This window comes from Erpetoichthys calabaricus, chromosome 2, assembly GCF_900747795.2.
Source record: "Erpetoichthys calabaricus chromosome 2, fErpCal1.3, whole genome shotgun sequence".
NCBI classification, from domain to species: domain Eukaryota; kingdom Metazoa; phylum Chordata; class Cladistia; order Polypteriformes; family Polypteridae; genus Erpetoichthys; species Erpetoichthys calabaricus.
In genome coordinates, this window is record NC_041395.2 from 10573529 (window position 1) to 10593874 (window position 20346).

Here is a 20346-nt window from a genome sequence, read left to right on the forward strand (position 1 = left end):
ATATATATATATATGTAGATGGGGTTAGCATTCAGGAGCCCCAAATCTCCATTTCTTCATTGCAGGGGACATTTAGGGTTTTCGCTATACCTAAGATGACATGTGTAAGAAGTTCAGTGACAGATAAAGAGTTAATGAGAGCATCTTAAAAGGAAAATAAAGAGAGAAGAAATAACTTACGTCAATTTTATCTGTATACTTTTGCTATGTAGTTCCCGACTGACTTTTTTTTAACTTTTGATGGCACTCGCCTGGGTTTCCCCTATCATATTTATGCCGGATGGTGCCTTTCCAATGTATGCAAAGCTTTTACAATGACAGCTAAGGGGCAGCTCCTTGCAGACTCAAAACTTGCAAAAAGCAACATGTGAGCATGGGTTTATCTGTCAAAACTCCTTTACTTATGCCCATTCACATACTCTCCTATTTGAAGATATCACTTTTTGAAAGGCTTGCCTCCTGTGTTCTGCATGTTGCCGGCTAAGATTTTAGAAAGAAAATGACAAGTAATGGAACAACTTCTGCCCTTTGTAAAACAAGGTCTTTAACTCTCAAGGGGGCTCCTCGGGTTTTTCACGGTGGTATTTCTTTCTTTTTTTCTGTTTCTTTCTTGTTAGCAGTTTCACGGAACATCTAAGTGTATGAAAAGGCTGGAATCTGCAATTTTTCATCACCTCCATTTTCTTATGGGGTTAGCAAAAAAGGCATTTCTTCACATTCGGCTGAAAAAGGATATTTGATGCTTTTTTTGGAAACACTTAAGGAGAAACAGAAAGGCACAAATGGAAAAAGGAAAGGTTCGGACTCCTGAGATGCTCTAAACTCAGTGCACAGATGTTACCTCATTTGTTGAAGTCATATACCTTTAGAACTTTTTTTTTTCCAGAAATTAATGGAAACACTATTCATGGCTGAGTGGAAAAGTGTCAAATAAATGCCAGCAGTAATATTAACTTTCAGACTGATTTAACCGAGACTTGAACTCGGTTATTCAGTCTTGCTAATTAATTGGCAGCAGTTTGACTCAACTCTTTTGCCTCTTAGAACAATAGTCGTGGGTTCAAATTTCATCTGGCACCCTGCATATGAGGAGATTAAGGTTCCCACTGTAGGAAATTGGAGTGTGTGGCATACGTGCTGTGAGCAGGCATCACAAACAGGACAAAAGGAGTGCCTGAAGCCTCCAAAAGACCCATACATTGGGACAGGACCTTCACTGGCCAGCCCAGAACTAGTCAGATAGATAGATAGATAGATAGATAGATAGATAGATAGATAGATAGATAGATAGATAGATAGATAGATAGATAGATAGATAGATAGATAGATAGATAGATAGATCAGACATAAATCCATAGGGGTTGCACCTATGGGGCATTAAACCTCCCCACCCAGAGAAGTCTGCCCCTCAGGCACAAATTTTATTAAAAAAAGTATACTTTGTCAATTCTGTTGATGCATGTTGTACCAACCCCAGGTGACAGGGGGCACTGTCACTAACAGTATTGTGTCCTTGTCCTTCTGCCATGATGTTCAATGAGTACAGATAATAATAATAATAATAATAATAATAATAATAATAATAATAATAATAATAATAATAATAATAATACATTTTATTTATATAGTTCCCAGATGAGCCAACTAAGCCTACAATGTCCTGCCCTGGTCAAGCCCTGTAGAAGGATCCCCAGAAGTAGTGATAAGCACTTTATTTCAGTTCACTGACAGTCCTCAGTGTTGGTGTGTCGCAGAGAGGATGTGCAGCATTGTTCATAATGGCACTCAGTTTTGTTATCATTCTCTCTTCCTGTAGGTCCAGAGTGTGTCCCATAACTGAGCCTGTCCTTTCAATTAGCTTATTGATTTGTTGGGCCTCTCTTGAAGTGATGTTACCAGCACAGCACACCACACTGGCCATCACAGAGCTGTAGAAGATGTGAAGCACATCACTGCCCACATTAAAGGAGCTCAGTCTCCTAAAGAAGAAGAACCTGCTCTGTTTTTTCTTCTACAGCTCCTCTGTGTGCCAAGACCAGTCCAACATATCACTGATGTAGACCCCCAAGCACCTCTACATACACTCCTTGAATAGTGATGGGACGTAGAAACTTTTTGATGTAGCGAAAGTCAATAACAAGTACCTTGGTTTTGGTGATGTTAAGTTGCAGACATTTCCCAAACCTCTCCCCCTGACTTGTCTCCTCATTCTCATCCCCTTATCAATAACACCCCATAAGTTCAGAATCATCTCAGAATGTCTGCCAGTGACATGACCTGCTGTTATATTTCTAGTCAGAGGTGTACAGAGTGATGTGTAAAGCAGTAAGGCCTGTTCCTTTTCACACAGTCCTTGAGTCTCACAGATGTTGGACTGCCCGACAGATAGTCCATTATCAGGACACCACAGACTCATCCACCTGCATATCTCTGAGTTGACCCCTTAACAAGGATGGTTGGATGGTATGGAAGGCAGTGGAGAAATCAGAAAACATCATCCTCACAGTCCAGCCAGCTCTGTCTAGCCATGTGGAGCAAATGGATAGTTGGATCCTTCACTCCAGTCTTTGCCTGATTGGCAAACAGCAGTCTGTCCAGGTGCTCTACCAGAAGAGGACTTATATAATCCGGCTCCAGCCTCTCAGGTTTCTTCATGATGTGAGATGTAAGAAGAGTCTCACCCCTATTCTTTCTCAACAAGAGACACTTGTACACACAAAACCAGGATAAGGTGAATAAACCCAGTTAATGCAGAAACCTGGTTTCTTAAAAATCTCAGTTTACATGTGCAGGCCCACTTATCATATATATCACAAATCAAATTACACATGCAGCCCAATGTGTAGTGAAATACTTACTTTACAGAAGCTAATGAAATATACAGTATATACATATTGTAAATTTAAGCACAACACAAAAATAAAAGTTTGAGACATCTTCAGGCAAGCCATATATATTAAAAGATGTTATAATAAACATAAATTTAACGTGTGATGCGAGAAATGTCTTTCCAGACATGATTCTATTATTGGATTGAAGAAAGATGGTGGTAGTGTCACTTATGAAGGCCGTGTGGCAGAAGGTGTGGGATCAGGTGCACTCGAACAGGAAGTGATGTCATTTGCCCTAATTGTGTTGGTTTCCAGTTCTGCATGAGGCAGTAGAAGAGAAGCTTTATAAGGCAGTGCCAACCCATGGTTCGGGGTGGTATTACAAATAGACAAGCCCTGAAATTGTTTTTCCGGCACAAACATATGCAATTAAAAACAAACAACACAACCCAAACCAACACACATAAGAAGTTCCAGTTTGACTAAGAGAGCTGCTGCAGTTGATTACAGGCTTGTAGGTGGAAGTATGACATCATCAGATCTGCTCAGTTGTACTGCAAGTTTTCATTTAAAGGCATTGACATTCGAGTAGAGCAGGTCCTGTTTGCTGTGTCCACAGATCCAACATGTCAAGTGACGTTTGTTCCCCCTGGTTAACACTAGAATCTCTAAAGCCTAAGGAAAAGCTTGTTATCCCGGGACACGTTAAATTCCTTTGCACCTCTCCATCAGTGTCTTTTGTTTTGTAAATGTGTTGATCAGCACAAGCAGCAAGCAGCCTGCCATCCCATCACCCACAGACGCAGCTCAGCTTGAGCAAAAAGCTGTTCCAGCTCTAGTCTGGGTGTGATGTGCCTGGAGTTGTACAGGGTAAATAATATATCGTTATTTGGAACACATGCATTTCATGTGTGTTTGTGTAGGATGACAGGAAATGTTGAACAAATATCTAAAACAGAAACTTTATTCATGCTATAGTACTAATGACAAAATTTTGACATGGAGTGTATAATTTGTGAAGACTGAAGTCCAAATATCAAATAAACACTTTCACAAATGGTACACGTATAACAAAACAAGTGCGATTTTATTCAAGAATATAACTAAAGTAAAAGTAATCAGGTTAGGGTATGACACTGACATGACTGCTTGGGTGGTGCAGTGGTAAGAACTGTGGACTCATAATCAAGAAGTCACAGATTCGATGCTGGCTGCTTCCCGGAATTACCGTTGTGAGTAGTGAGCTGCTCATGTTGTTACTATTATAGAATAGAAACATACATTTGATTTGAGTCTGTAACAGACGGTGTAAATTTATGGTACTTGTAAAGATCAGTTATTCAGTTTTATTCTCACAGTCGTGTTCACACTCCCCCTGATCTGACACTGCTGTTTTCAAATAAAGTCGTGCTATAACAGAGGTGAGCTCAGATGAGGATGAGGGTTCTACATCTGAGAAAGAGAACAGAAGCCCTCCTTGCAAGAAACGTCCACTCACATATAAGAACAACGCAGCTGCACCAGGTGTAATGGCGAAAGATGGCACCTTTTGGATTCAGCAACAGGTCAGGCATCATCCTGCCAGTCAATCTGCCACACACATGTCCTTCAACGAAGCAGCAGGAAATACAGAGCTCGACCAGGTATCGTGCAAAGTCCAGTTTGTGATTATGTTTTGTGGATGGTCTTTATATTAAAAACATTTATATGTTGCTTATATAAAAGCCAGACTGAATGTTATTTATCTTGATTTATTTACTTATCTTCTACCTTGATTTTATTTACTTATGGGGCGGAGTGGTGGCTCTGAGGCTAGGGATCTGCACTGGCAATCAGAAGGTGGCTGGTTTGAATCCCATAAATGCCAAAGGGGACTCTGCTCTGTTGGGCCCTTGAGCAAGGCCCTTAACCTGCAATTGCTAAGTGCTTTGAGTAGTGAAAAAAGTGCTATATAAATGCAATTTATTTATTTTTATTTATTTATTCCTACAGCATAAAGTCACAAGTAGCCAACAGAGCTTCCTCTGTTTGATCGACACCAAAGTACATGTGTACTGAAGTGGCTTTAGCTGCAGGTGGAAGCTCCTGTCACACCCTACGCAACTGTTGTTACAGTTCTGCCTTTGTCCAGAAACGGCTTCATAAGCTTTATGACCTTAGTCTTGGAAAGTCTTATTCCCGTGGGACAAATGGGATCTTTTCCTGAATAAGGACTGGCATTGCACATGTGCTTTGTCAGCATGATATCGGGAGCGCCATATATCCCTTTCCAGCGACCTCATGACCCCTTATGTTCTCCTAATCCATCTAATGAGGAAGAGTCAACAGATACATGAATGTCACTGCCGAGGTAATTAAATCTCTCAATTACTGTATGTCGACACTCTCTCTGCAGACGACACACTGCTGATGGCCGTGCCCAAGAGGTCATTAAAGGCCTGGCTCTAGGTTTTTATTCTGGACACTCGCAAACCCAGACACTCAGACTCCTCGTTCAGCTTGAGAGCCCCAATCAAATATGAAATACGAAAGATGAATATTTTTCCATTGGTACTTGGGGAACAGAGGATCATAACAAGGTTTAGGGAATGTGCTTGTTGAACTGGATACACATAAGAAAGTTTAGAGAACATGCCTGCAGTAAGCTGGAGTATTAATAACACATTAGAAGTTCCAGAATAGAAGAATAGCATAGCATGAGATTAACTTTATAGTTAGATAACAGGTTCCACACTTCTAGACTCCTAATTTAATTTAGTACATTCTGCGTATAAGTTGCGGGTGGTAGCTTCACATACCTTTTCATAGCATGTGGGGCAGTGGAAAGCTTGGAATGAATCAGAGCGCTGAGTCCCAGAGCTTAAGTGACATTTTAAGCTTCAGTCATCATCAGTCATGTGGCAGTGAGCTTCATTTGTAGCAGTCACGAGAATGTTAAAATTCACACTGTCCAAGATGGTGAGTTGTTTATTTTATTGGGGGGACCTCAGGAACACACCCAGCCTTGATCTGGCATGCACACACTCACACACAGAGTCACTGCTAAGTGGCTTAAGAAGCTGAATAAAGAATATACTAATCAAAAAATGAAGGAAAAAAAAACAATATTACACTAAAATGTGTAGGCCATAGCCCACAGTTCACAAACGTTAATATTAATTTACACACACTACATAGATGAAACTGAACAAAAGAACACATGCTACACAATAAACTGTTAACACAGACGATAATGTTCAAACATAGTCCAATACTGCAGAAGCAGATGACGATGAAGTGTGGAATGAAACCCCCTGAGGACAGCCGTTCTGTAGGAAAGGTAAAGTTTTGTCCTACCAGGTTCCCGTTGCAGCATGAAGATTTGGTGTGATTAGGAGAGCTCCCCAGAATGAAGACGAAGGCAAGCAAGACGACTCCAAACAGACAAGCAGGCATAGAACAGTACATGAAGAAACTGTAATCCACGGTAGTTGAAGTCACAATCCAATAGAGCGAGACTGTTGATCGCAATCCCTTCGGCATCTTTTTGGCTACTTTTTTAAGAGCCCTTTCAACTGACCTTCTTCCCAGCAACCACCATGCCCTCTGCATCTACCCACTAGTGTTGTAGCGGACTAGAAAACCCAGTTTAGGTTCACACCATTGATATGACTGTGATTTATTTATTTTTTAGGTGGGGGATCCCAGAAACGCACCCAGCCTTGGCTCGACTCACACACACTCTCTCACAGAGACAAAAAAGCAACCAGTGATAAAACAGAAATGGCAGAATATATTAAAAAATAATAAACGATATATAACTAAACACATTTAAATGATCCCACCCCAATTCCCCTTACGGCGATATACAATAAACACAAATTCAACAATAATAAACAACCAACAAACAACAACACATGAAAATTAAATGAAATGATGGAGGTAGATAGTCCAGAGGTCAGCTCGCTGTATGTGAATGTAAAAAGCAGCCGTACCGGTCTTTCCTGATGAGATTATAACACGTGTTGGGATCAGGAGAGCTCCTTTCTTCGCAGGACGACAACAAACCCTCAGACAGTCCTCATGTAGCAGGAAGACACCAGGCAGTCCATATACCCAAAACAGGAGACGATCCAGGACAAAACAAGAATCCACAGGTAGCAAAACGGGAAGGCAAACAGACAGGCAACTCCAAACACGAAACACAAAAGCCTTTTCTTTCTCTGTATAAATGGCCTCCTTTTAAATGTCGCACCAGCCTCCTTGTCCCCAGCAGCCCCTGAATCCTCAGCAGACGACCAATCAGAGCCACTGCAAGGACAACAGGGAGATGAAGTTTCTTTGCCCAGTAGTGCCGCTGCAGCATAATGCTGCCAGGACTGCTGGGAGCTGTAGACAGTTTCCAGTAGCGCGGCTACACATTAAAACTGATGCAAGTTTTGAAGCCTCAGTGTCCAAAGTCCCATCCCTAACCATTTCTCAAGCCTTGACTGTTCCCAGGAGCTGTTTTCACTGTCATTTTTGGGTATCGAGTCAACTCAGTCAATCAACTTTATTTATTTAAAGTGCAAAATCACCATGCAGCATGGTTCCAAAACATTGTACAAGAATTAATTTTTCAAAGGTTATAGACCTGACTGAGGGGAGTAAAGGTCAGGTATTAGTCTTGATTTAAAAATATTAACTGAGTGTGCTTCTCTTATACATAATGGCAAAGACAAAGTGCACAGCAGGCAAATGCTCTGTGACCATCCGATTTTTCCTTAACTGAAGGAATGACCAAAAGACCAGCATTAAGAGAGAAAAGAAGATATGTTGGAGTGTATGGTGTAATTAGCTCAGCTATGTAAGAAGGTGCAAGTTCATACAAGACTTTATACTATGTAGATACCCCAGGGGACAGTTGGGCATTCCGCCCGGGATGGAGGTGGAGTCCTTATCCAGCTGGAAAGCCATAACCGAAGGATGGACTATATGGGGGATATACCCATTCGTGACGCCTAATCGTCTTCTGGGGAATCAAAAGAGTTAAGAACTTTAAAATCAGCTCTTGTTTGTACTGGTAACCAGTGTAGATAAGCTAGGATGGGTGTTAAGGTCTCAATTCTTGTTATTTTTCTCAGGATTCTAGTTGCAGCATTTTGAACAAGGTGAAGACCTCTAATAACACAACATTACATTAATCAAGTGTAGAAGTAGCAAATGCTTGTAGTAGCAATATACAGAGACAGATCAGATTCTTGCAATAACACTAAGATGAAAAAATGCTGTCTTGGTAATAGCCTTGATATTCAGACTTTCAGCTATTGTTATCTCTGGTGCTGCTCTTTCTTAGTTAACATCATACCTCAGTGATCGTCAATACTACGTCTTCATAAGGGAATACAAATTTGCCGCTGCTTCACTCACAAAGGTATCCCTCAAGGGTCAGTTCTGGGTCCAACATTTATATGCTCCCACTAGGTGAGATTATTCGTTGGTGTGGTCCACTGCTATGCCGATGACACACAACTTTATGTAAGTGTTGATGCAACTGCAAGATCTTCACCTACCTGTTGCACTGACTGACTGCATTCGGGAAATCAATCATTGGATGACAGATCATTTTTTACGACTTATTCCCGATAAAACAGAAATCTTATTAGTTGGTACCAAATCTGTCCCCTCTACCCTTCATGGGCTAAAAACACTGGTCTACAGAAAAATATTATTTGTTTGCTACTGGGAACTTCAGAGCAGCTCTCTATTAAGTTTTTACACTGATTTCATAAATGAAATCGGAATTAAGCTAGCACGTCAGATTTTTGAGATACACATCATTGGTGTTTTGATACTTTTGAATATCAATATAATATATCAACACAATATCTAGAGTTTGGACTCTGTCCCACCAAAATTGTTTGAATGTGTTTATTCTGAAAACAAACCAGAAGACGATACCAGAGACACTTTAAAACATGTTTATGTCAATTTACCTCAATATAAAAGCGAGGTCAGTGTGTTCAAAATTGTCTGAGGCACTCGCTTTTGAGCTTGTACTGCACATCCGTCTCTCTTTGCATTAACCAACAGTAGTCATCAATCATACTCGGGGTAAATTTTCCCTGATATCGGTTTTCTATCACCTTTGTATCTTGATGAAATCTTTCCCCATGCTCATCTCGGACATCGCTTCGATTTGGTGGAAAAAAGTCGAGATGAGAATGTCAAAAATGCATCTTCAGTGACCTTCTGGCTCCCATAAGCTAATATACTTTCAGCAGGTTCTCCATAAGCTCAGTATAATTCTCTGCTCTGTGACTGTCAAGAAAATTCTGGACAACCCGCACGAATGAGGCTGCTGATTCAGTTGACTTCAGTTTCCTTTTGAACTCATCGTCAAGCATCAGTTCATGGATTTCAGGGCCAACAAAAACACCTTCCTTAATTTTGGCTTCACTTTCCTCAAGACCAAACTTATTTCTTAAATGCTGAAAAGCATCGCCTTTACTGTCCAGTCACCCTAGTTGTAAAAGACCTGGAACATCATAACTAAAAAACGGGACATGCTGCTGGACGAAAACGGTTTTCAGATTTGGAGTCAGCAAGTGAAATTTGTTAAAGTACAGATGAAGGAATCCCAGTAGCAAAATGCTTGTTGACCAGTGAAATTGATGTCGATGGGATCCCGGTTGAACCCTCAGCATTAGTCCGTAATTTTATTCTTATCTTTGATCAGCTCCTTAATTTTCAACCACACATTAGCTCGATCGTACAGACAGCTTTTTCTTCATCTCCATAACATTGCTCATCTGCATTCTTTCCTCAGTGTGAAAGACAGCTGAAACACTCATTCATGCTTTCATCACCACCCGTCTGGACTATTGCAATGCGTTGTTTAATGGCCTCCCGACTAAGTATATCAATATATTACAGTATGTTCAGAATTCTGCTGCTCGTCTACTTACACACATTAAAAAATCTGCCCACATCACTCCTTGCCTGTGTGATTTGCATTGGTTACCAGTCTTTTCAAGAATCAAATATAAAATTATTCTCATCACCTTTAAAGCCCTTCATGGTTTATCCCCTCATTATCCTTACATTCCTGCCTGTGCATTAAGATCATCGGATGCTAACTTACTCGCTGTACCTAAATGCTGTAAGAATTATGTTTCTGGACTTCTCTAGCGCCTTCAGCACCATCCAACCTCTGCTCCTTAGGGACAAGCTGACAGAGATGGGAGTAGATTCATACCTGGTGGCATGGATCGTGGACTATCTTACAGACAGACCTCAATATTTGCGTCTTGGGAACAGCAGGTCTGGCATTGTGGTCAGCAGCACAGAAGCGCCACAGGGGATTGTACTTTCTCCAGTCCTGTTCAGCCTATATACATCGGACTTCCAATACAACTCAGAGTCCTGCCACGTGCAAATGTTCGCTGATGACACTGCTATCGTGGGCTGCATCAGGTGTGGGCAGGAGGAGGAGTATAGGAACCTAATCAAGGACTTTGTTAAATGGTGCAACTCAAATCACCTACACCTGAACACCAGCAAAACCAAAGAGCTGATGGTGGATTTTAGGAGGACCAGGCCCCTCATGGACCCCATGATCATCAGAGGTGACAGTGTGCAGAGGGTGCAGACCTATAAATACCTGAGAGTACAGCTGGATGATAAATTGGACTGGACTGCCAGTACTGATGCTCTGTGTAAGAAAGGACAGAGCCGACTATACTTCCTTAAAAGGCTGGCGTCCTTCAACATCTGCAATAAGATGCTGCAGATGTTCTATCAGACGGTTGTGGCGAGTGCCCTCTTCTACGCGGTGGTGTGCTGGGGAGGCAGCATAAAGAAAAGGGACGTCTCACACCTGGACAAACTGGTGAGGAAGGCAGGCTCTATTGTAGGCATGGAGCTGGACAATTTGACATCCGTGGCAGAGCGACGGGCGCTGAGCAGACTCCTGTCAATCATGGAGAATCCACTGCATCCACTGAACAGGATCATCTCCAGACAGAGGAGCAGCTTCAGCGACAGACTGCTGTCACCGTCCTGCTCCACTGACAGACTGAGGAGATTGTTCCTCCATCACACTTTGTGACTCTTCAATTCCACTGGGGGGGTAAACGTTAACATTATACAAAGTTACTGTCTGTTATACCTGCATTGTTATCCCTCTTAAATTTAATATTGTTTTTATCAGTATGCTGCTGCTGGAGTATGTGAATTTCCCCTTGGGATTGATAAAGTATCTATCTAAATACAGGTTAGTAACTGTGGTTGGCAGAGCTTTCAGTGTGGTGGCCCCTAAAATTTGGAATTCTCTCCCTCTTAGCTTTCGCGAGGAAAAATCTATTATTCATTTCAAACTCCCATTAAAAGCACATCTTTTCAATGAGATGTGATTATTCATTTTCTTGTATGTAATTTTCTATTGTCTTGTTAATGTGTTTATTGAAATGTAAAGTGTCCTCGAGTGTATGAAAGGCACTACATAAATAAAACTTATTATTATTGTTATTGTTGATATGAGATTGGAATGTGAGAGTATTGAAGATCACTCCAAGATTTTTAATGGTTGAACTTTCATAAATAGAACCGCCATCAATATTAACACTCAGGCTCTCACACAACTGTCGATGCCTGGATGGTCTAACAACCAATAGCTCTGCTTTATTGGCATTTAACATCAAAAAGTTCATATTCGTCTATTTTATAATTTCTGACAGACATGCCTCTAAATTTAGTAGTTGGGAAAGGTCATTTGGCTTTACAGGAGTGTTGTTTGATGAGGTAAAAAATGAATTTAAAACAATTTTGGCATAAGGCTGTAGAATAACAAAATCTGAAAAAAGAAGAGAAAGGGTTCTGACTACTCTCTGAATACGTTATTCATGACATTTCATAAAGCTCACATTAAATGACAGGTGTTTTCAGTTTTTCATTTAATTTTCCGATTGGTCCTTACTGCTCTTTTTTAGTTATGCCTAGTGTGGAAATTTTGTTAAGTAAATGCACTTTAATAAATGTTATCCAATTTCTCTGGATAAAAAAGACAATGAGAAAAATGGAGATAAATTCGTTTCCCATGAAGGCGAGCCTGAAAATGTGTAAAATATGCTGACTCAAAAAGATTATTCAAAGAATGAAATTAATGGTAGCTGACCTTCTTTTGAAATATCTGGAGGTTTTAAGTGCACTAGAGGGTCCTCCTCCAGCAAATGCACCATTCGGTTTGGCTTTATAAATAACTGATGCCAATTAATGATGCAGACAGCATGTGTTCCTATTTTTAGTATTATCTGATATTAATATGTCTGAATTGTAAATGAAACAAAAAGACAAAGGCCAAAAGAATTGCAACTCAACCATTTTGAGCACCATGTGTTTTCTTCTTTTGTTTCCTAGTAGTTGTGAACATATGGGGTGACCCATTGACTTGTTTTGTGAATATTAAAGGAATATCCCACCCAAAAATGATATATATATTGTCAGAAAAACGACCATAAGATGCTGAGAAGGTTTGGGGCAGCCACCTGTATACTTTTTCCCGGCTGCAAAATTGATTCCAAAGAACAGACATGTTTACACAACAGAGTCCAAAACAGAACTACCTCATTATACACAAGATGGCAGCTTTAAAGGGCAGTAAAGGAAGTGATGTCATCAGAACTGGAACCGGAAGTGACGTCATTGGCTGCCCCAGAGCCGGGCAAGATTTCCCTAGAATGGTTTGCAAAATATCGAGAGGGAGAATTAGTGTACCTCGCCACCCCCTGTTCCGGCGTGGAATCACATGTACTCAAGCCCTTTAGTTGTCTCCTAAACACACATGCATATATATATATATATATATATATATATATATATATATATATATATATATATATATATATATATATATATACACAGTAATCCCTCGCTATATCGCGCTTTGACTTTCGCGGCTTCACTCTATCGCGGATTTTATATGTAAGCATATCTAAATATATAACGCGGATTTTTCGCTGCTTCGCGGGTTTCTGTGGACAATGGGTCTTTTTACTTCTGGTACTTGCTTCCTCAGTTGGTTTGCCCTGTTGATTTCATACAAGAGATGCTATTGGCGGATGGCTGAGAAGCTACCCAATCAGAGCACGCAGTTAAGTTCCTGTGTGCTGCTGATTGGCTCAGCGACAGAGTGCTGCATTAACCAGGAAGTCTCATCTCACTCATTCAGCATTAACGTGCTCCTGCTACTGCTTCAGGGGCCATGTCCAAGCGCCAACAGAAGATGCAAATGATTGCAGAAAAGGTAAAAGTTTTGGATATGTTGAAGGAAGGGAACAGCTACACCGCTGCAGGACACCATTACAGCATCAATGAGTCCACGATTCTTTTTATTTAAAAAGGAGGAAAAGCATTACAATACCATATTCGCGACATACAAGTTTAATGAGAAGACACGAGGGCAACGTGTAAACCTAAAGTTTAAATTAAGTTCATAGACCTACAAAAGGTTGCCATTGATTTGAGGCAAGATTGCTTTTCTCCTGTACAACTATACGTTGCATTCTTAACAGTAAGCTTGCACAGCTTGGTCATATTACAACCGGAGTGCTGAACTGACAATGTGGTATACAAACAGAACTATAACAATCGTAAAAAAAGAAAAAAAAAACAGCGGAGAACCCGTGGATTAAATAAAAAGGCGGCTTCCTTGGCAAAGCAAGGAAAAAGGAAGACCTTATATAGCGTTCGTTTATAAAACAGCGGAAAAGCAGTGTTAAGGCTGCTTCACAAAAAAACAGCAGAGCGCCTTATATGAGCAGGCAGTCAGCTAAAGAAGGGAATCAATAAATAACTATAATCTTAATAAACGAACAAAAAATAGCAGAGAATCCGCGGACTACATAAAGGAAATGGGTACCTGAACAGAACAGTGAGTCTCAAATAGCTACACAATAACTATAACAATCATTATAAACGAACAATAAAAGAATACAGAACCGCTAAGCTAGGAGAAAGGACGGCCTTATATGGCGTTCGTTTATAAAACAGCGGAGAGGCTGTGTAAAGGCAGCTTGACAAAAAAACAGATCCTTAACAAATTGTTACTGGTATATTTTCCCTCAATTTAAAAAGGTTTTCTTTTCTTCTTAATAAAAATTTAAAAGCAATACTTCACCGCTGTGAAGCGTGGGGATTTGGATATATATATATATATATAGATATGTATGTGTATATATATATATATATATATATATATATATATATATATATATATATATATATATATATAGTAGCCATGTGCGCACAACTATGTTGCGTGTGTTAATGTTGTCTGTGAAGGGCTCCCTGTTTAAACGCGGCTGCCAGTCGTGAACTGGGCCCTTCGTCGCACAGCATTATGATTTTTTATAAGGGAAACAAAATTATAAAACAAAACCCTTGGACATTGATTCGATAGGAACGGCCTACTCGGAATCACTGTCCGAATAGTAATTATGTGGTTGTGGAGGAGCATTTCTGCTTCTCTCCGTTCACAGTCCGTCTCGTTTTCACAACGCTGTCGTTTCCTCTCACGATCTCTTCTCAACTTTCCTCCAATCTCGCAGGTTGCTTTGTGGCAATCCAAAGAGTAAGGAAGAACCAATGTTTCTTTCTTGAACTCCAAACGCCGACTGATGGAAAATCACAGAAGTGTGTCCGACTTATATACTCTGACTGCCGACTCCAAGAAGCGGGTGAACATTCAATTTGGACGAAGTGCTGCCAACGACGGTGGATAGAAACAGAAAAAACCACAGTGTCGAGAATGAAGCAGGTGTCGACGCCAGATCTAAACACAAAGCACGGTGTCAACGCCAGATTTAAACACAAAGAGTGGTATCGACAGTGTTTGTAAAGAAAAGTAACAACCAAGGCAGTGTCAGGGAAACATGAATTCGCGGACAAACAAAGATCAAGATCCAAATGAAGATTATATATAAAGATTAGTTAATTTAAAGCACAACAATTTGTTTAGTTTGAATGTCTGTGTTTTGAGATGTGACTGGAGTACTACAGTCTTCAGTACTATAAGCCTGGAGAAGATTCTTAATGCAATGCCTATGTTTTAGCTGTCTCTCTATTGCCATCTAGTGCTTCTTCTTCTAATTCATTCGCGGACAAACAAAGATCAAGATCCAAATGAAGATTATATATAGAGATGTGAATGTATGTATGTATATATGTATGTCTATATATATATATATATATATATATATATATATATATATATGTAGATATGTATACATATGTTTATATATATGTAGATATGTATATACTGTATATGTAGATATGTATGTGTGTGTGTATGTATGTGTGTATATGTATGTGTATATATATGTTGATATGTGTATATATATATGTATATATATGTGGATGTGTATATGTATATATATATCTATATATGTATATATATGTATATGTAGATATGTGTATATGTAGATATGTATATATATGTATATATGTATATGTATATATATGTTAACATAACCTCTTTAACACACTACTTCTCCGCTGCGAAGCGCGGGTATTTTGCTAGTGCATATAAATGGTATATTCACAGCTCAAAATACCTTATATTGTGAAAATAATCCAGTAGCTGAATTATGTTTTAAAATATCTGCCCACGTTTTTCAATGTTTCTCTCTCTCTCAAAATAGATAGTTGTTATATCATAATCTTTTTGCTCTTAACATCAGCCATATCATACGTATTGCATACCAGGGATTTTTCCTGCCTTACATCCAAACCTGCTCCAGGGTTCCTGTGATCCTGCTCTGCATAAACAGGTTTAGATATCCATCCATTATCCAACCTGCTATATCCTAACTACAGGGTCACGGGGGTCTGCTGGAGCCAATCCCAGCCAACACAGGGTGCAAGGCAGGAAACAAACTCCAGGCAGGGCGCCAGCCCACCACAGCAGGTTTAGATATTATTCATAATCTCAGTTGGTGTCTCCATCATTTTGTCCTCCTCCACACTCCTATTACCTTCTCTTGCTCTGCTCGTTAAGTGTTTACTGTTCTTATGATGGGTTATTCAAGTCTCACTTCCCCTAACCTTGACACTAAATGCTTGTTTTTCTTTATTCCCCTCAGTACAGCCAGGTGGGGTCTGCTCACTTGATTGAAGCCTAAGAGCCTTATTCTGTCTAAGCCTGTCAGAACGCAGTAGAATTGATTTTCTGATTTTTGATATCTTTTGAGGCCTGCAGGTGGCAAAATTCTGTCTATAAATTGTGAAGGCCCAAAACATGTGAGGCTGGAGCTCGATTGCAACGTTTTCAGGTTGGATCTCACCCTGGAAACATTTTGGGCAATTTTAAATGAGACAGATATGCTCGATAAAAGGTTTTCAGTTGAATATTTGAATGCTATGAGTATATGGAGCTCGAGTGAATTCTGTGCATGGCTGCCTTCCACTCCTTTTCTGAGATGTTGAATGAGAGATACTTTTCCCACTGTACTCTGGGATCATTGACAGAGAGGGACTTTAAACTGTGTTTAAACATTACAGAAATGCTGTCTGAGTCCTAAAGACTGATCAATATTTCTTCCAGCATAGAGGGAGGTGGGAGGTGAGGAAAATTGGGCAGGTTTTGTTTAGCAAAGTTTGAAATTTGGAGGTAGTGAAAGAAATGTGTTGCTGGAAAGTTAAATTTGGAGTGTAATTGTTTATAGGATGCGAAGACGTTGTCTATGTACAGATCTCTAATCCCAAATGTTTTCCAGACATTTAAAAGTGTGTACGTTTGAGAGGGTGGAAAAAGGTGGTTATCATACAGAGATGTGCCACAGATTAAAGCTTCTATATCTTGAAGTACTTCCGACATTGATTCCATATTCTGATTGAGTGAAGCACAATTGGGTTGTTAGTATATTGGCGATAACTTGTATTTACTGGGGTGCAAAGCAAGGAATATAAAGAAGTGGTGCAGGATTTTATTTCTATTGTGCACCAAGATCTAATTATGCAACTGTTCGACTGACAACAGCGGAGTGGTGGCTCTGAGGCTAAGGATCTGTGCTGGTAATCAGAAGGTTGCCGGTTCGAATCCCCGTCACTGCCAAAAGAGATCCTACTCTGCTGGGTCCTTGAGTAAGACCCTTAACCTGAAATTGCTCCAGGGGCGCTGTACAATGGCTGACCCTGCGCTCTGACCCCAAGGGGTATGCGAAAACTAACAAATTCCTAATACAAGAAATTGTATAAGGCGAAATAAAAGAACAACCGTCTCCCAGCCATTTTGGAATTCAGGGCAGGTGCTGCCATCTATAGGCAACAAAAATAATTTTAAGGTGCTGTGAATTCTCTATGTAATAAACTTAATAAGTTATAGCGTAATGAAAATTGCATAATTAGATCTGGACCACCCTATATTTGTGTCAATGTCCAGGTTTTTATAGCTTGTATATTTGTCCCCCCCGGTAATAACATTGATAGGTAGTGCCATGCCACCTACTGCCTTAGGTCTTTGTAGAGAATTTTGAATTCCAAATAAATTAGGTTATGGTTGAATCTAATCAATTAAAAAAAGATTTATTAGGAAGATTTATTTATTAGGAAGGATATTCATCTTAACAATGTTAATTCTTCCAGATAAAGTGAGATGAAGGGTAGACCATCTATGCAAGTCTTGGTTAAGTTTTTCCATACATGGAGGAAAGTTAAAGTAATAAAATTAGGAAATTGGGTTTGAGTCCCCATCCGACTAGAAAATAATTTCAGAAGCTACACTAACAGGCTCGATAATGCCTGTGTTAATCATCTTTGCAATGTATTCCAACAATAAAAATGTGTATATTTTTGCTTACTCATAACATTTGTTTCTGACTGCCAAACAAATTTCAAATAAGTTAAAAGACATCCTGAATAAACACAATCCACACTCCTCTGTTTTCAAATGATCATTTGATTTAATGAGAATGTTGTTTTGCAGTCTTGTTATTCCCTCCATTCATTTCTGTATTTAGAGGCAATTAGTTCTCACCCATCCACTCCTTTAACTTACTGGCACAATTAATTAAGGACTCCATCTGAGAAACGTCATTTGGTCTAAAAGGAAGGTATAATCAGATGTCGTCTGCCTGTTTCTGCATACGAGTGAAAATGAATGTTATGTTTTCAAATGAGAGCTCCCAATGGAAACGTGAAAACAGTAAAGGCCTCAGTACTGAGTCCTGTGGGACACACATGATAATAGAGGCCTGTCAGAACATTTCTGTATGTGTAATGGAAATGATTTTATAAATAAATCTAAAATAAAAAAAAAAGTCAAGCACAGTATCTGTGAGCCCAGTGTCATTTTTCAGCCCGTGTAGTAAAATGGTCGACGGCGTCAACTGCTGCACTTAAATCAAAGAGCATGATTACAGTGGAATTTCCTTCATCAGAGGATATTAGAATGTCACTTACAATGCAGGTTAGTGCCATTTCTGTACTAAGTCCAGTGCGGAAGTCAGACAGGAATTTCTCAAATAAATTGTGATGTGTAAGGTGAGACTGAAGCTGCGTGATGACTACGTTTTCAAGTATTTTAGGGAGAAAGGGTGAATTAAAATAGATCTATAATTATTAAGTGTATGTGGGTCTAGGCCTGTCTTTTTAACCCTTAAACTGTCACATACTTGGGGAGTTAATACATCCCTGGACGCCAAATCCCTTTTTGCTGCACTTTTTAAGTAAATGTCACAATTCACAAAGAAAAAGTGAAATTTTAATGGAACACATTTTTTTTCATGCAAAGAGCATCACAATTACTGCAACACTGATCATTTTGCACACTGCCAATGAACTGTAAAAACTATAAAAAAAAAACTACGGCAACACTCTCTTATTGTATGTACAAGGTGCAACTGATGCCATTGATGAAATTCAGTAAATAACCGAGCCAACTGCATTTGAACTGGCTGCACTCACGCTGATGCTCTCAGGCCAATCTAGTGCAGGGGCTGACTCCCAGGGACAGTGATGCTGATTCGCTAGGGGGCGCCAGTGGTCATGAGCTGGCTGCTCAACAAATGTACGGCATGGACTGATCAGCTCCGGCGTGCTGGCAAATTGCTATTGGAAGCGACTATAGCCTGTTGCAACGTTCAACGGATGTATGTTGCCGAAGATACTCAGCTCCAGCGTGCTGGCAAATTGCATTGGGAACCAACTATAGCCAGTTCCGGTGATTTAAGGGTTAAGTAATGGACCCGTTTAGTGCATCAGGATATGCACCATTCAGCAATGATCTATTGATAGTGGTAAGAATTGGTGCTGCCACAACATCCATTCAGCTTTTTACTAGTTTAGATGGTACCGGTACAAAGGAACAAGTAGAAATGAAACTATTGACTTCCTGTTCTGTTATCAAATTAAAATTTCCAATGTACTGTGCGCAAGCTAACATTACATTTGTGAGGTGACGCTGAAATCTGAGATCTCATATTGTCAATTTTATTACTAAAGAAGTTCATAAAGTCTGCACTGCTAATGTCAGTTGGGATTTTGTATTGTAATTCTGAATTGCCATTTGTTAGATTCGCCAATGTGCTAAACACCTCACGAGAATTCTTACTGCTGTTATCTATTAACCATCTTAATTTTACATTTCTTTCTCGAAAAAACATGTCAAAAGTGTTTTTATTTTTTGGCCTGTAAAATTACATTTTTATTGAGTCTCATCTTACTACTGTAAAATGGGCAAAATACTAAAAGTATAAAGTCAGATGTGCAAAAATATAATTATAAAAGAGGGGTTTCAGGGACGTGGCGCAGTGGTAGCGCTGCTGCCTCGCAGTTAGGAGACCAGGGTTCACTTCCCGGGTCCTCTGTGCGTGGAGTTTGCATGTTCTCCCTGTGTCTGCGTGGGTTTCGTCCAGGCGCTCCGGTTTCTTCCCACAGTCCAAAGACATGCAAGTTAGGTGGACTGGTGATTCTAAATTGTCCCTAGTGTGTGGGTGTGTTTGTGTTTGTCCTGCGGTGGGTTGGCACCCTGTCCGGGATTGGGTCCTGCCTTGTGCCCTGTGTTGGCTGGGATTGGCTCCAGCAGACCCCCGTGACCCTGTGTTCGGATTCAGCGGGTTGGAGGATGGATGGATGGATGGTTTCAGGGACTTATGGAAATGCTATCAGAAAGTGAAGTACGGGAGTCGTAGTCAGATGACTGGAAGTAAGAGAGTGGTGAATTCCAGTATTTTATATTTTATTTAATGTAACAAACAATTGATAACGATAAACAAACAGGCATGCTATAGGTGGTAAGCCTATAGCCTATTTGCTTCTGACATTCTCATTCTCATTCTCTCTCTCACACAGGCGGAAGCACGAGCGTAGCAGCAAGCGGAAGCACCGAGCAGAAGCACCGAGCAGCGGTGTCTCTCACAGGCACGTAACCCTTCGTAAACACCCGAGCAAGTTCATCGGAAGTAAAGCCGGCAGCTGACCAGAAGAAATAACCGGCAGTGAGAAACTTGAAGCCGACGGTCTCTGAAGCAGAAAGCACTTAAATAAACTACAGAAAACGGAG